The sequence below is a fragment of the Arachis hypogaea genome, chromosome 14 (assembly GCF_003086295.3).
Source record: "Arachis hypogaea cultivar Tifrunner chromosome 14, arahy.Tifrunner.gnm2.J5K5, whole genome shotgun sequence".
Lineage (NCBI taxonomy): Eukaryota > Viridiplantae > Streptophyta > Magnoliopsida > Fabales > Fabaceae > Arachis > Arachis hypogaea.
Window position 1 is genome coordinate 12,680,198 of NC_092049.1, and position 16,732 is coordinate 12,696,929.

A 16,732-nucleotide genomic window follows, 5' to 3' on the forward strand; every position below is an offset into this window, starting at 1 on the left:
ACATAAAACCTATTCTCCAAAATCCCCTCTAGAAGGAGTCATCACAGTTTGTATTATTTAATGGAGATAAAAGTATCTAAACAAGATATATAAACCAAAACAGAGTCCCGAGAACAAAGGATCTTCGCTAGTCCAGAAGTCTCCAGCATGCCTCAACGAGAAGCCTCGCGTCCTGCATCTGAAAACCACAAAATCCGCATGGGTGAGAACCAGAGGTCCCCAGTACGGTAACAGCTTCCACATATATAATACATAATAATAGAGGAAAGCCGAAGGCAATCCTAGAACTTCCTCCAGGTAATATCAAAGCTTATAAACAAGCTAAACCGTAAGTGGCAACTGACTAAAGATCCTTCAGTCTAACTAATACTTCCCTTTCCAATTCCTTCAGACCTCCCAACCACCAGCAGGAGTATAATATAGCAAACACAATTATATCAGACAAGAGATTTACAAATAGGAACAAATAAGGCATTTAGGCAATTAGCAAGTAATATGCAGTCAATAGGCAATCTCAAACAATTCATGTAGTATGCTTATGATGCATGCCTGTCCCTAGTGGCTGATGATATCATCTGTCGGTTATAGAGCCAACCCGACAAGTCCTGGTAGCTAACCATTGGACTGTCCCTCTGTCGTGCATCCCCAACTCGAGTTATACTCATCATAAACTTGATCATAATCATGATCCATATCCATCACTCTCACTGGTGAATATTTATCCATCACCATCACTGGTGAATATTTATCCATCACCATCACTGGTGAATATTTATGGGGGCGAGCTCATCCGGGCCTTTCACAGTGCCCGGCCACACTTACGACATTGGGTTAACAGAGCTTCGAGTCTCAACCTGGAGCACATGGTGGCTAGTCATTGCTACTACCCAGGGAAACCGTCATCTCCAATGGTGGAAGTGCAAACATTCACAATTCAATCAACAGCATATATGCATTTATACTTGGCCATAAACATGGCTCCGCCGTAACACGGCAATAATCTAGCCATCCGGCTCACGGTTAAATCCATAACCAGCCAATTCATTAACAATTATGGCCTTTCGGCCCATGGCATAACAAGCACTTCCACCGCCATTCTCCGCATCTCACATTTTCATCTTTGATCCTCAATGATCATTCATTTTTCCCCTTGCTTCACTCGCAAGTTACCACATTCACTAGCCCTTTTTCCTCATGCTAGGCATATCACAATGATTTAAGATATAAGTGGTGAGATCGGAGGCTTAGAAGTATGAAATTTGGCTTTTAAAACTCAAAAATCAACTTTGGGATGAAAACAGGGCCACGCGTACGCGCACTCCACGCGTACGCGCACTCCACGCGCACGCGTGGATGGCCTTAAAACTCATCGACGCGCAAGCGTCATACGCGCGAACGCGTGGGTTGAAAATTAGCCAAACGGCGCGTACGCGTCAGCCACACGTACGCGTGGGTACTCTTGCGCCCCAGGCACAAAACTGGCACAACTTTGGCACAACTCTCGGGAAAATGGCTGGGCATTGGGTGCAGCACATTCGGCGCGCCCGCGCATATCACGCGCATGCGTGGATGGCGCTTCCTGGAAGAACGGCACGTACGCGCCAAGTGCGCCTACGCGCAGGGGGTCATTCTGCTAAAAATTTTCTAAGTTAAAAACTGCAGAATTCACAGACTCAACCTCCAATCTTCCGACGGTCATAACTCTCTCATTTTAAATCATTTTTCACCCGTTCTTCGAACGGCATGGACATCCCGGATCCAATTTCATTTTTAAACAGATTTGGCACAAATCAGAGATCCGTAGTCCAAGTTATGTCCCGTCAAAGTATGCCCAAAAACCATGTTTTCATTCAAAACCACAAAGTGCCATTTTCAAAACAAGCCACTTTCAACTCTTTTCAAAATCAATCAAAACATGCCAATTTCAACCATTCTCTTTGAAATCATTCAAAATATACCAAAATCAACAACAAGCCATCCTCAACTCACACATTGACATTTTACCAAAATTTCCAAAACCACATCCAACCATTTTAACACTTCTCTATCAAATGGCTAAAGGACAAACACAATATCATGTCATACATCCTTTCTCATCCCAATTTCCAAAAATACCATTTCCAATCAGCAATCACTATACATAATCAACATCATACTCACCATCAACATGGTACCACCCACCAAATCAACCTTAATCATCCATCAAGCATATATCACAACATGCATTTCTTATATATCACACAATCAAGGCATCAATATTCATAATCACATATATGAAAACATCATATATCTCAACCATTCAACAACACCAACAATTCAATGCCTATCTTAGGGCCTCTAGCCTAAGTATTTCCTACCACATTACATATTAGATACGGGAAACCGAAACCATACCTTAGCCGATTTCCCAAGCTCAACCGGAGCACTTCCAAACCACTTTTTCTCAAGGTCTCAAGGTCTCAACACCTCCAAGAACAGATTTTGTCACACAAAACCCTCTTCTAAGCTTTCCAAAATCACCAATCAAGCTCCAATATTCACATATACACAACCTAAGCCACAATCATCATACCCATACACAACATCTCAATGCCCAAATCTCATAGAACAACAAATTACACTAAGGTTGAGAATCTTACCACACCCAAGGTCCAAAGAGACAAGATTAACCTTCTTCTTCAAGAGAGTTGGGTCCTATAACATCAAAGAACCCAAAATCTCAACATTTTTGCTCATGAAACTCGAAATCAAGGGCTGGAATTTCGAACAGTAAAACGTGGCTTAGCTCAAGATTAATTGTATGGGTTTTGTAGAGCTCTCCGCGGTGAACGCGTGGCCGCAAACGGAGCGGCAATCGGAGCTCTAGATCAAAAGTTATGGTGGTTTGAAGATCAACCAAGGGAGAGAACTTGAGAGAGTGTTCTTCCCCCCTCCATACCAATTTCAGCATGTTTGAGTGTGTTGTGAGAAGAGAGAGTGCTGAAAACTAGGGTTTTGGTTTAGTTTAGTTGGGCCAAGGGCCCACTTTGGGTCCGGTTGGACTGGTTTGGCCTGTTCGGTCCAATCTTGGTCCGATTTCTATAAAATTGGTACCGAAATTCTCGTCTCAATCTCCTCTATCACATTTAGCCATAAAAATAACATTTTTGGCTTTCTAGAATAAATTCTCATTTATGGGTTAATTAGCTGTTAATTAACCGGGTCTTACAGGTGTGATGGTGAAGTATTTTTTATTGAAGTCCCTGAACTCTTGTGAACTTCTCCTATTTATAGACTATGAGAATAGACTTGACCATGAATAATTTTGCCCACGATCTCGCTTCCTCCTTTTTCTCAGGCCACGACCCTGCCTTGACTATAAAGAATCTTGACTCCCAAATTTTGACATTCCACGTATTCTCTTACCTTGGTCTTCAAGTAACTGCTTTTCGACTTTGACATTCTTTGCACTATCTTTCTTCGACTTCAGCTTGCTCGTCTCTGCTTCTGTAGTCGAAACAATTGGTAGTCAAAATGTCTTCTGGTAAAAAAAATCTATTTTTAGTACCAACAATTTTATAAATGAATAGAAAGAAAATACCATTTACATCGATACGAGAAGGAACTATCAATATTTCTTTAAGCAATAATTTCTCTGTTAGGATGGCAAAAAAATCTACTAAAATCAGTATCTGTAGATATTATTTGTGACAAGAAACTAATTGCGAACTCTCGAAATATCTACCGTTATGGGATATAGGTATCCACCCCACAAAGATCTACTCAATTTTTGTGAATAGAAAGTTATCTAATAATTCAATAAGGGTCTTGTAACACCCTAACTATCAAAATGTCACGCTTCCGGCTGCGCCACTCTGATAGTTCAGGTATTATGACGACTCTTATAATATTTAATACAAAAGTATGAGCCTGTTTAAAACTTAGACCGAATTTTTAATTAACATACATTCATACTCACAATATAAAGTACCATACTCACAGGAAATATATATATATATATATATATATATATATATATATATATATATATATCATATCAAAATCCTATCCCTCTTACAAAACTTGTAAAGTTAAAGACGAGGGAACATAAATACTAAAACAATACAGAAATATCGTTTAACAGAAAAGAAATAAGCTCTTTTAGTTATATTATATATATATATTATCACAATGTTTATAGGAAAAACCTCTAACAAAAAATCCTAATGATACCAAAATATTAATTAAGTAATTGCAACTAACATATAACCCAGAATAATGTATCTAAAGTAGGATTCTTTAATTATATCATCGTTCGATCCTTTGGCTGGCGACTGAAGAAGTTCTTGCATTGCTTTCTTGGGGAATAGAGAAATTCAATTGATAAAATCATTTTCAGACTGGGAACACAGTATACTTGAGTTTCCCTGTATCACACAAACTAAGATATTGATACACTTGTAACTAATAACTGCTACAACATCAGTTTAAACTCTATATATATAAGTGTAAACAAGTCATAGAATCAATTACATTTTGTGACTTTTTTATGAATCATCGGTGATTGGTTAACACTTATGATAGCAGAAATATTATCTTCCACTATAGCCCTATGTCAACACACTATAGCTAATGCTAATTACAGCTATTTACTAACGAGAATCATGCATGGACAACTTTAACTCTTGTCATTTTCTTTGGTATTCAAAAAACCGAATTATCAAAGTAGTAAGTACTTTCCAGACTTCCACTTTCAAGGAACACAAATCCAAAACTAAATCGTAAGATAAAAAATTGAAACTTGAAAACCTTAGTAGACATTTTTAAATCACAATTTTTAAATACGACATAACAAAAATTGATCTAAAGTCTGAAATAATTCTATTAGAAAAGGTGAACATTCAAAACCTTGATCTTTGACATCTATTGTTACGTTTTTTTTAAATTATGTGACAAAAATCTATTTTCTAAAAGCTGTAACATCCCAACTTTTTGAATCAAATTATTATTTAATAACTAATTAATTAATTAAAATAGTAATGATTTAAGATTTGAATTTCAAATTTAAACATATGAGAGTACTAGTAGTAGTAAATCTCTAACCGACAATAAATAACCTTTTAAAATATAGTCATAATTAATTCTACATTTATTAGATTTGAATGATATTTAGTTATATAAAAAGATAAGAATACTAGCTCTATCCCTTAAGTTCAGTATAAAATCAAATTCAAATTAAATTATGTAGATAAATCGGTTACGAGTTTAGAGTAGAAAATCGCGCACTTATCAGCCAGCCTAATATACTAACAATATTTCGAGAATATCTCAAGCTGTGGTTATCCGATTTACTTTGTTTAAGATTCTTTTTAAAGCTAATTCAATTATCTATAAATTTGTCTCTAATAGCTAATTCCAAATTCCAAACGTAGAAAAAGTTATAGGGCTCAAAAAGTGACGATCCAGATTGAAGATTTCACCTAAATGCCTCATAACATAATCTGCACATACCTGAGAGCTATTTGATCCTTCCTTTCTCATTCTATTCCCTTTTTCTATACAAAACATTATAGTATACACAAAGTCTAGCCATGAAACAAGTCTCTCTTCACTAACAAACCGTATCTATTTACATCAGAATACCTAGCGGAACTTCACTCGAGGTAGGGGTTTTGTGCTAATTTTTATATGTCATATCTTAAATGTTTTTGAACATATATGTTAGCATTGCACATCATGATATAATGTCTCTTTCCTTCATATGCATTATGTATTATAATAACAATCTTATATGCATTAAAGAACTGAGGGAATGATCCTTCGGTAAGGGAAGGTGACCCCCAAAGACAAGATAATCGAGATGATCCTTCGGTAAGGGAAGGTGATCGGCAAACCTTTGGGATAAGAACCTTCGGTAAGGGAAGGGGACTATCCCATCAATTTTATATAATAATATATCTTTGTTGATATGACTCTCTTCTTGTGTATGTCTAAATAACCTTGATTGTAAATTGAACTGAGGGAATGATCCTTCGGTAAGGGAAGGTGACCCCTAAAGACAAGATATCGATATGATCCTTCGATAAGGGAAGGTGATTGCCAAAACGTTTGGGATAAGAACCTTCGGTAAGGGAATGGGACTCCCACCTTTTATACCGGTTTGAGCCCAATACCTTCCAAAAAAGCTACGAGAAAAAGTAATGAAAAGTGCAATGAAAAGAGTGATCATGATTGTTCTTCTTTTATCTTTTTTTTTTTATTTGTGATTATGTTTATTATTGCATTCAAAGATCCTTCTTTTTTCCAAAGTTCCTTTTTGTATGATGTATGATATTGTTTAAGATCTTTATTTTATTCAGATTTATTCTGTTTGACTTATCTATGGCAATGTTACTATTCTTCTCTTATTTATTATTTATTTTGTCTTGCTTTATGGCCTATGAGAACATCATACCAAGGTTTATGAGTTACCTTTATATGTTTTAACGCTATAGGCATTTTGTATGCATTACACATGTCATAACATAAGTAAATGAGAAGCATCTAAAAGTCACACTACTCCGACTAATCAAGACTTTTGAAAATAATAATTGAATAACATTGCATTATCACTGTTTTTATTTTAAAACTCGGAGTGGCTGGGGATGGATACGATGACACCATATAGATAAACTACTGAGAAACTTTTATTTCTCACCCCTCTCTCCGTACCATCTTCAGGAACGATGCAGTACGAAGCAATACAGTTGAGGTGAAAAGACAGGTGCACTAGTGGGAGCAAGCTATCGAGGACGTAGATACAAAACATTAAACATTTACCTTAAGAAGGAAGAATATGCGATTATTTTAGCCATAGTTAAACAAATTAAGAGAATTAGGATTTCCTATGTGTCTTGTTTTATCCTTTTTGACTGATTACAATTGTAAATATTATGTTTTCTTTTTTATTTGGTATGAGTAAAGCTTGTCATTGTTGTGCCTTCATAGTTTAGCACACCGGTTTTTCATGTTAGTATTTTCAAATCCACTTATATTTTTTAACTAGTAACTATTCTAATAAAAACTAATTATTTAATATTTTTATCTATAAATTATTTTATATAAATATTTCACATTTGTTTTAAAAGAAAATTTTCGCAAGGTTTTGAATATCAGCTACTAAATATAATCCAAATAAAGCTTAACTCAGTTTAAAAGTATTAGGGTGTTACAATTTTGGTATCAGAGCAATTTGATCCCATAGGACACTTGCAAGATTAATTTGTTATCATTTAGTTATAAATAGTATTATATCGTGAAATCTTTTCTATGTGATGAATTTAGATTAGAAATATTTGATCATCTAATAGTAAAAGTTATTGTGCTCTTGAATGTTTTGTTTGAGACTTATTGCCGTAATTTTATGATCAAAATGTGTATGTGTTAATGTCAAAACATAGATCATCTAGGAACACCCCGCTCATAGTTAAAGATATATCCAAATACACATGAGACGTTAAAAAAAAGGGTTAGGAAATTATGTTTTTGTCACTTTATATGCTTAGCATGTGTTTTATTTATCCTCTCATTTTCATGTTGTTGTATGATGCCTTTGTTATCATGATTATTGTTTTATACTTTATTCTTTCTTTTCTTATTTTATACTCATACATTTTAATCATTCAAATTCTTCTATGTGTAAAATCTATCATCTTTAAGTCTTTGTAATCGAGAGTACATGCATATCCTTATGTTTTTTTTATAAATTCTATTTTGATAATTATCACTACTATCTCGCAAGCCATTTAAGCTAAGAGTACATGCATTTTTATGAACTCTATGTGATTATTTAGTATGTCCTATTATTATAAAATTCTCTTATACATGTGACCCTACACAATTTTTTTTATGTGTATGCTCTTTATGTTACTATTATTACCTTTTTGATCAGAGGAAAGAAGAGAATGTGAAGCAATTGACTTGCATGAGACAAATTATCTTTACTTTTTTGAACCCTATTTATCATGTTTTTGCTTAGCTTGATTTGACATTAGCTTCCTTGATTATTTTTTTCTTTTCTTCCTCTTTGGTATTTGAATAAAAAAAAGAATGAAATTATCTATTATGTGAATATATTTTATATAATCATATTAAACTTAAACGTTTAATTCACATTTAGTGCACTTAGTTAGTTCATGATGAGAATAGAGAATAGAACTATTTTGTAACTTTACTTGATTTGATTAAATATATGGATTGATTGAACTTATGTATGTTAGGAACTATCATATATTCCTGTAAAAAGAAAAAAAAAGGGTAGATAAAAGGTAGATAAAACTTACTAGGATAAGATGAGGTTGATTAGTATGTTCTTAGAAGACGCGAATTTTGAGGACAAAATTCTTTTTTAAGGGGATGAGAATGTAACATCCCAACTTTTTTATCTATAAATTATTTTATATAAATATTTCACATTTGTTTTAAAAGAAAAATTTCGCAAGGTTTTGAATATCAGCTACTAAATATAATCCAAATAAAGCTTAACTCAGTTTAAAAGTATTAGGGTGTTACAAAAGCACTATTCAAAATTGTTACTATAAATAAAAAATTATGACTATAGACTAGTGTTCTAAAAATCAAACCAGACTGACCGGTTTGATCAGATTAATCAGGAACCGATTCTCTAGTCTATCCGATTGACACAAAAAACCACTAGACAAAAAACTAGTGAAAAAATGGTCAAACCGGCAATAAACCGGTGAATTGATCAGTTTTTTAACGCTTTTTATAATTTTAATTAAAAAAAACCTCAAGCTGAGTTACAATGCCGCTAACCCCGCCGTCTCCTCTTCAAGGGTCTCCTCGCGTTGCCAGGTCTGCTCGAGGCTGCTGTTGGCGTCGTCGTCTTTGCCTTCTTCGGCGGTGGCCGCTCTGAAGTTGTGTCTCTGTCATTGTGCCATCGCAACCAGAAGTGGTCTCTATAGATCGGTCCTCTTCTCGCCGTTGCGCTCGGAGCTCTTCTCCTTAATTACCATCGTGAAGGTCTCCTCGGAGATCTTCTCCTCGCTGTCGCATCTCTCTCCCACGATTATTGCTTACTCACAGTACACTACAAGAAAAACACCCATTCAGGTACACTTGAAAAGTGTAGCCAAAAGTGAAAAAAATGATGCCTTAGGCTTCGGCTACACTTTCTGGCCTACGACTACGCTTTTTGGATTGATTCCTATTCGGCCGTTGCCTATTCTCAAAGGCTACACTTTTCTGCACCAAGGGCTACGCTTTTGGCGTTTGGAAATAGGGTGCGCTTTTCAAGTGATGCTGTCTAGGACCAAAGGCTACGCTTTTCAGCTTCCATTTTTGCCAGAATAAGCTACGCTTTTCAACACTACTGCATCATCTGTAAAGCGTAGCCACATTGTATACCATGGCTACCATTTATAAGTGTAGCCTTAGGTCCCTCTTTTTTTTTAATATTCTGTATATATATATATATATATATATATATATATATATATATATATATATAATATTCTAATAATTTTTTGTACAACATAATATTTAGTAATATGATTACATGTATCATTTTACATTCTTAATTAAATGAGTTAAATATTATAAATAAAAATAAATACATAATAATAAATAATTTCTTTAAAGAATAAAAATGATCTTTCAACAAAAAATATATTTATAACGAACCAAAAGTATTAGAATGAACATAATTTTCAATATTTATACATCTCACACTAAATTAAACATACCCACTAAATTAAACATATTCTAAATCAATTATCCATCTCAAAATTTGGCCTAAAGAGCATTTTTCTAGGAGGGACTATTAAAAATCAAGCTGGATGAGCTAGCATTACTATCATAATCAAGATTCTCCTTTTCTATTGTTCTCACCGGGTGAATAGTGCTTGAACTTCCACCATCAGCCTTTTGAAGATGTTGTATCTTGGTAAGGCCGGTGTCACCGTTTCCCTTTGGTTCATACTGAGTCTTTAACGAGGGAACTTCTAAGCTGGGAGATGTAACTGGAATTAAGGAATTAATGAAGTCATTGCCATCCATCATATACACACAAGAAATAGAAAGAAATGAAATGCAGACTTTCATCGTCAGGGTTGCCATTGTTAGAGGGTAGTAAACTGTTGACAAATTCAGCATTATCAATTCTGGAAGGAAAAGTTCTGGATGAGTTACTGTTGGATCCATCCTTCTTTCTGTGACCTATAAGCTTCATCCTCAGTTTACTTGGGGAAATTATTCCAGTCTGCATAACAAACAACTTAATTAACAAATTAGAAGGAAGGCATCAACGGTGGCTGACTAATTTGAACTCCATAATGAAGAAGACAATGCAAAAGGTAAATTGAAATGGAACTAAATGACATGAGGTTTGTGAATCCTCTCGTAGTCCATGAATAGAGATGAGATATCTGTGTATGCTTAACAAATGCAACAGCAGTGCAGTTCATTTCAACTTAGCTGCTTCAAGCTTGGTTTGCACAATGAAGGAATGAAGCATAATACACAAGAAACAATGAATCAATCAATGAATTTTTTGCATCAAGTTTCGGTTGCTGTATAAAAGTTGAAGTAGTTTCCAAAACATAATAAAGACTAAAGAACGTAACTACTATTTGACCTGACATGGTAATTATTTTGGTACCTTGTTTTCATAACTTGCTAGGTAGTCACACTTGATATTGTTGGGATGAGACTCATAAAGATTGAAACGAAGGTTTCCAACATGTAAAACCATATTAAATGGTGCATTCCATCGAGGGGTTGATCCAAGTCTGACATCTGTTCTCCTGATTAAGTCCCCAACTTCTACCTCGACAAATGTTTGTAGGTCCTTGTCATCAAAATTGTCCACCGAGAAATTGGTTGTACCATTTTGAGGCCTCCTAGATCCCCCCACCCCCTTGAAGCAACTCCTTGAAAGTTTACTAGCCAAAATCACTCTAATATATATACTGCCACCAACAACCTTCTTCATCAAATAACTAGCAAGCAAAGTAAAAAGCTTCTTCCACCATGGTCTTAACCAAAGTGTCAGTAAAAAGCTTTTCCTACAAAAATTTAAATTCAAAATAAGCATGATTACATGAAAGGCTTCAAGATGATATCCATTTACATAGAATCAGCTTCATAATCCATAATGCATTACAATTTCTAAGAGTTGCATCAAAATCGAAGCTCATATTCTTTCTGCAACAGTACCGCAAATAGAAGTCTTTTACGAAAAACAGCACAACTCGAATTTTATTATTTTTCTTGGAACAATTATATTAAATCAAGCGTAGTAGAAACACACCAGACAAGAAGAAACACTGGGCCATTCAGTGGCGGGAAGTGACTGGCTTCCACCGCTTCCAAAGGCGATTCCTATTCTCACCTCAAGAGTTGATACCACTGAATACAAAAGTGCTTTTCCATTCAGGATTGGTGTAAATAGAAGCTGCAAAATGAATATGAATCTTATTAACAAAAAGATAAAGCATCAAACCATCTTTTTAATTAATGCATGAAAATCAGTTCACAGCCCCAAAAGTAAAGATACATATCCACATGTTTTCTTTTTCTCTAAATTTGCTTCTTCGAAATTCAAAATGCCGACATTGCTTTTACATACATCACCCAATGGAATAAAGAATCTAATCATCTTTCACATAAAATAAGTCAAGAATTATTATCCAAACCATCAATAATACAACACTCAAGAACTAGAATAACATGTTCAAAGTTCACTAACTAAAGCTAATTCTAATTTGAAATCCTAATTCAAACTAAGTTAAACCTAAAAATTCAAGTCTAATTAAATTCAAACAAAATCCAAACAACAAAATTAAAATTAACCTAGAGACTTCATCAGCTACAAGATCAGAAAAAATGGAACCTGGTGCAAATTGACAAATATGAGTTACAGGGAGAGGGGGAGGATGCTGTTTGAACTTAGAAAAGATGGTCATACCAATCCAAAGTTCTCTACCTCTTAATTTGACCCAAAATTCCAATGTTGCAGCAAGTGAAATCCCACATCGGTAGAATGCTCCTAGATTTATGAAAGGCCCAAAGTGCTGCCATCCACAGCCTCTAGATATGCAAACAGAAGATTTATGGTAGATAGTGTTTAATCTAACCTGGCAGCAGCCCCAATTCCAAAAGGAATAGAATAGTGTTAAGATCGTATCGAGACTGCACAAGAAAAATCTGACTTAGATTTCTAACAAGAAAAGTTATGCTATGTTATAAAACTTACCAAACTGAAAGAACTGATGTTTCAAGTTCTGGATCTGCTAAAATGATAGAATCAAAATTCAGTAAATAATCTCAACCAGAGGAAACAGAACATAGTTCATAAGGTATTAGTTATAAATTCACTCAATTGTTTAGAGCTTCACACATTTATCTGATGTTATCAATCCAAATATCATCATCACCTACACAACTGAATGAGCACTTCCAGGTTCCAACATCAATTAAGATGAAAGAAATTCTCATAAGCTGCACACAAAAAAAGATACTCACCCTGTACTAACTCTGGACTCAACTAACTTGGAGAGCTGTGTCAATGCCTCCCTTGAAAGCTTAACTTTCTGAATGTCACAGTCCTGCCTGTACCCTTCATCTCCAACAACAAATCCATGTCCTGATTTTATATTTGTACACCATAACCAACATAAAAATAAAAATAATAATTAATCAGATAAATAACAGATTAAATCTTGTTTGCCTACAGAAAAACACAGCTTAATTCTTTAGTTTTCAGATGAATTCCGGGTTTATGTGATTAAGGAGAATTTAAATTGGTAATCAAATTTCCATGTAAAACACCCAAAGCAAAGAAAACATAACCAAAAAAAGCATCAGAGAGGAATATAGCTTGAAGCTAGAAATTGAAAGCAACCACTATGTTCAAGGAATTCATCATATTAACTAGATTTGGAAGGTTAATTTCATCAAAAGAGAATTCATCATATTAACTAGCCTCCTCAAATCATATTTACATGTCATTGGAAAAAAAAAATGGAAAATTCATAGGAAAATGTAATTGCAATTACCTACCTATTGGTATTAATCTTCTCATCAGATTCAACAACAGTAGCTTTAAAACCATCAATTCCACCTCCATAACTAGTAACAGGTTCACCTTCAATAGTTACGATGTAAATCTCAGTTTTCACAGACACAAGAAGACCACATAGAACTGCAACCAGGCACCCAAACTCCAACAACCTCATTGTGCCAACTCCAACACTTCACATCCACAAGATCTGTTTCATAATCCAAATGATGACACAGTTGAGTTAGACTGAAAAAACAAAGAAAGAAGGTTAGTTCCAATGTGACACTGATCCGAGTAAATCAGCTGAATGTGCATTGGTAGTTGGTGTTTAAAATAATATAACTTCTGAGAACATAGAAAAGGATCAGCAACTCATTCATATATGGTGTTTTGTAAAATGTAAATTGTAGCATCATATTGAAAGTCATTAGCAAATCTTCTATTTTGCTTTTTAATTGATATCAAAATTCAGGAAACACAATTGAGCTGCAATAGGGGACTGAACCGACCACTTAGAATTTAGAAACATGCAAGATTACAGCTCTTGAATCAAATTCCTTCCTGTCAAGTTCTATAATGATAAGATTTTGAAACTAATCGACACTAACTTTTGAAACTAAAATAACTGTTATAACAGATGCTAGTCTAATAGATATAGTGCAGCAAATTGTCAAAAATTGAAACAAACAAACTAACTTCTGATTTCTAACTAACCTGACAATTACAACAAATTAACCAACTCACAAATTCTTCAACAGATATAGTACCAAAGAAAACTGAAAGTACCTCCTCATTGTCACCCTCAGGATCTGAATGTGGCTCGGTAACACTACAAACAATTCTTCTCTTCCCTCTTTATTCCAAAATAACATCACCACGCAAAGTAGAATCAGTAACAATTCGAAAAAATAAACAAATAAACAAATAAAAAGCAAATTCCACTAAGAATGGAAAGCAAAGCCGCTACCTGAAGCTCGAGCTCAGCTTGAAGGAACTCCAACACCGTAGAGGGTAGCAGGTGCATACGAAAACTGGGTAACGGGGTTTAGCGAGAATTAGGAAAAAAAAGGGGTATTCAAGTTGAACCATGCATGTTCATCAACAACGGTGATGAGCGGCGACGGTGAAGAAGAGATGAGCGGTGACGCAACGGCTTGGAGATGGTGCAGCAGCTCAGCAGCGAGCTCCAGTCGACGATAGCGCGGCGACAGAGCACAACGGCGGCGAGACATCCCTTCAAGATCCTCGACAGCGGTACATCAGCCTGGCGGTGGCAGAACGGCGACGACAACAAGCACTAGCAGCGGCGGTTGAGCTTCAGCGGCGATAGAGCACCCTTTTCTTCTTTCCTCCATTGCGTTTTCTCTCTTCCTCGAGCTCTCTCTCTCTCACTGGCATTCGACGACGACGACGGCAGAGCCCTAGCCAGTTAGCCGCCGTCGTTCTCTCCTTCCTTCCCTCTCATCTCTTCTTCTTCCCGTTCTCCCCCTTAGCTTTCTGATTTCTTCACTCTTTCGTGTGTCTGTTGAGTGAGGATGATGGTGTGTGTTGAGTGGGGATAAGGGACTGAGGGTGATCGATTGAGGGCAAACAAAATTTCACTAAGTGTTTATTTGGTATTTTAATATTGGGAGACACTTCTGAAGCGCACCCAAAACTTAATAAATGAGTTACATTTTAAAAGCACTCCCTTTGGTTTAAAAAGTGTACCCGTAGCTTTTTAGATTTGGCTACACTTTATAAGTGATATTTAAAATATCTAAGGAGACGCTTTTGAAGTGATGCCTCAATAGTGTTTCCTTTTCTCTTATAAAAGGGCACCATGCGAATAGGCTACGCTTTTCAAATGTAGCTTAAAAAAAGTGTAGCTGAATGGGTGTTTTTCTTGTAGTGGTAGCAACCCTTGCTTTCACCTTCATCCTCTAATGGTTGTTCAGGTCCACTGCTCTTCTGCAAAGTAATAATAAATATATATTTTATACTATTAGTATTATTATTTCATTACAAGAAAATCACTCATTCAACAACACTCTTTTAAGCTACATTTAAAAAGAGTAGCCTATTCATAGAACTAGAATAAGACCCACGCGTTGCGCGGGACAGTAAATTAATGATAGTATATAATAAATATTAGAAATTGCTATGTTTTATAGAATTAAATTAAATATGTGTAAACTAAAGTTAAATTTGAAAGGTGTTTTATTTAAAATAATTTGTAGTACAAAAGATTTGGATGTTAGAATTGTACAAATTAATATTTTTATTTGGTGGTTTGATTTTTGCATTTGCTTTTGTTGATGGACTTAGTCTTCTTATGTAGTGCTCGTCCTCTTTTTTTTTATTGGTTGTTGTTAGAGTTGTTGCTTTCTTCTTTCTGTCGTAGATTCTTGTGAAGGCATATTCTTTATGAATTGTTGAATTGTATGCACTTTCTATTGTGTTATTTGTTCCATCTTTGCATTTATGTTCTTCTTCCAAAGATGTGTCTTGAATTTCTATGATTTTCTTTCTCCTTAATCTCTTGATGGGTATGTGATCTTCGTCTGATGATATTAGTGTTGGCGAAGTTGGTTCCTATAATCAATGAATAATTTAAATTAGAAATAAAAATGATGTCTTGAATAAGTGAATTTTTTCTGGAGTATTACCTGTTTTATTTGTTGTAATGGGTGTTGAGGTTCAGTGTATTGTTGAAAATCTTTTTTGAGATTAAAATCATTTACTTTGACTTCAAATATAAGTGTAAGGTTGCACAAGTTTTTCAATTGGGATGTTGTTTCAATGTCATTATTTTTCTGGAGTGTCATTAGATTTGAAGCAGTTGTGCCCAACACTTTTTTTTCTTCGCCATCAAATAGTACAAAAATTGTTGTAGCACTTTGATATGAAATAAGTATTGGGTTGGTAACTAATAATTTGATAGATGAGATTATGAAAAGTATACAAGGTTACCTTATTATTGGATATTGTGGTGTTTGATTACATGTGCCATAAATGTAGTTGTCTCATTTTCATCTAATATAATCATTTCTAAGCAAAGAGGTTCCTCTTCGTTTGTGGTTGTTAATGTTTTTTACAGACGAATCACGCAAATTTTGATAAACCAATTGTCTGTTTGTTTGGTAATATTGTCCAAGGAACAATACTTTATTAAGTAAGTTTGAGATGTTATGTAGTTTGGAAATAAATTTGTTGTGCTAAATTTGATGTTATTTGAAGGAATACACTACAAAAAAACAGGGTTAAAACGGCGGTTATTTTGGGGAATTATGGCGGTTAGAACCGCCATTATGGCCAAAACTGGCGCCTCCAAGAAACGCCATTATTCTGGGTGCCATTCTGGTTATTACGGCGGTTTTCAGAAAACCGCCGTAATAACCTGTGGATAATACGGCGGTTTTTAGAGGGTTAAAATGGCGGTTTGTAACCGCCATTATTTTCGGATAAAATGGCGGTTTTTTATACTGTTTAAAATGGCGGCTGTAACCGCCGTTTTTACCAGGATGTTGTGACATCACTTCTGTTTAAAATGGCGGTTGGAAACCGCCGTTTTTACCATTATAACCGCCATTTTTACCAGGTTATAATGGCATCTTTTGTGTTAAAATGGCAGTTTCTAGCCGCCGTTTTTACCAGGTTATAATGGCATCTTTTGTGTTTAAAATGGCAGTTTCTATCTGCCATTTTTACCAG

The 16,732-nt window shown here is 35.0% G+C and overlaps 1 long non-coding RNA gene across 1 annotated transcript; it reads right to left on the minus strand.

The window, feature by feature from the left end:
* Window positions 1–13,044: 13,044 nt before the first annotated feature.
* LOC112741563 (uncharacterized) lies at window positions 13,045–14,568 on the minus strand. Its single transcript, XR_011871749.1, has 3 exons — window positions 14,007–14,568; window positions 13,826–13,892; window positions 13,045–13,285 (listed from the first exon to the last, which is right to left on the minus strand). It is a non-coding gene; the product is annotated as an uncharacterized lncRNA (long non-coding RNA).
* Window positions 14,569–16,732: the final 2,164 nt, after the last annotated feature.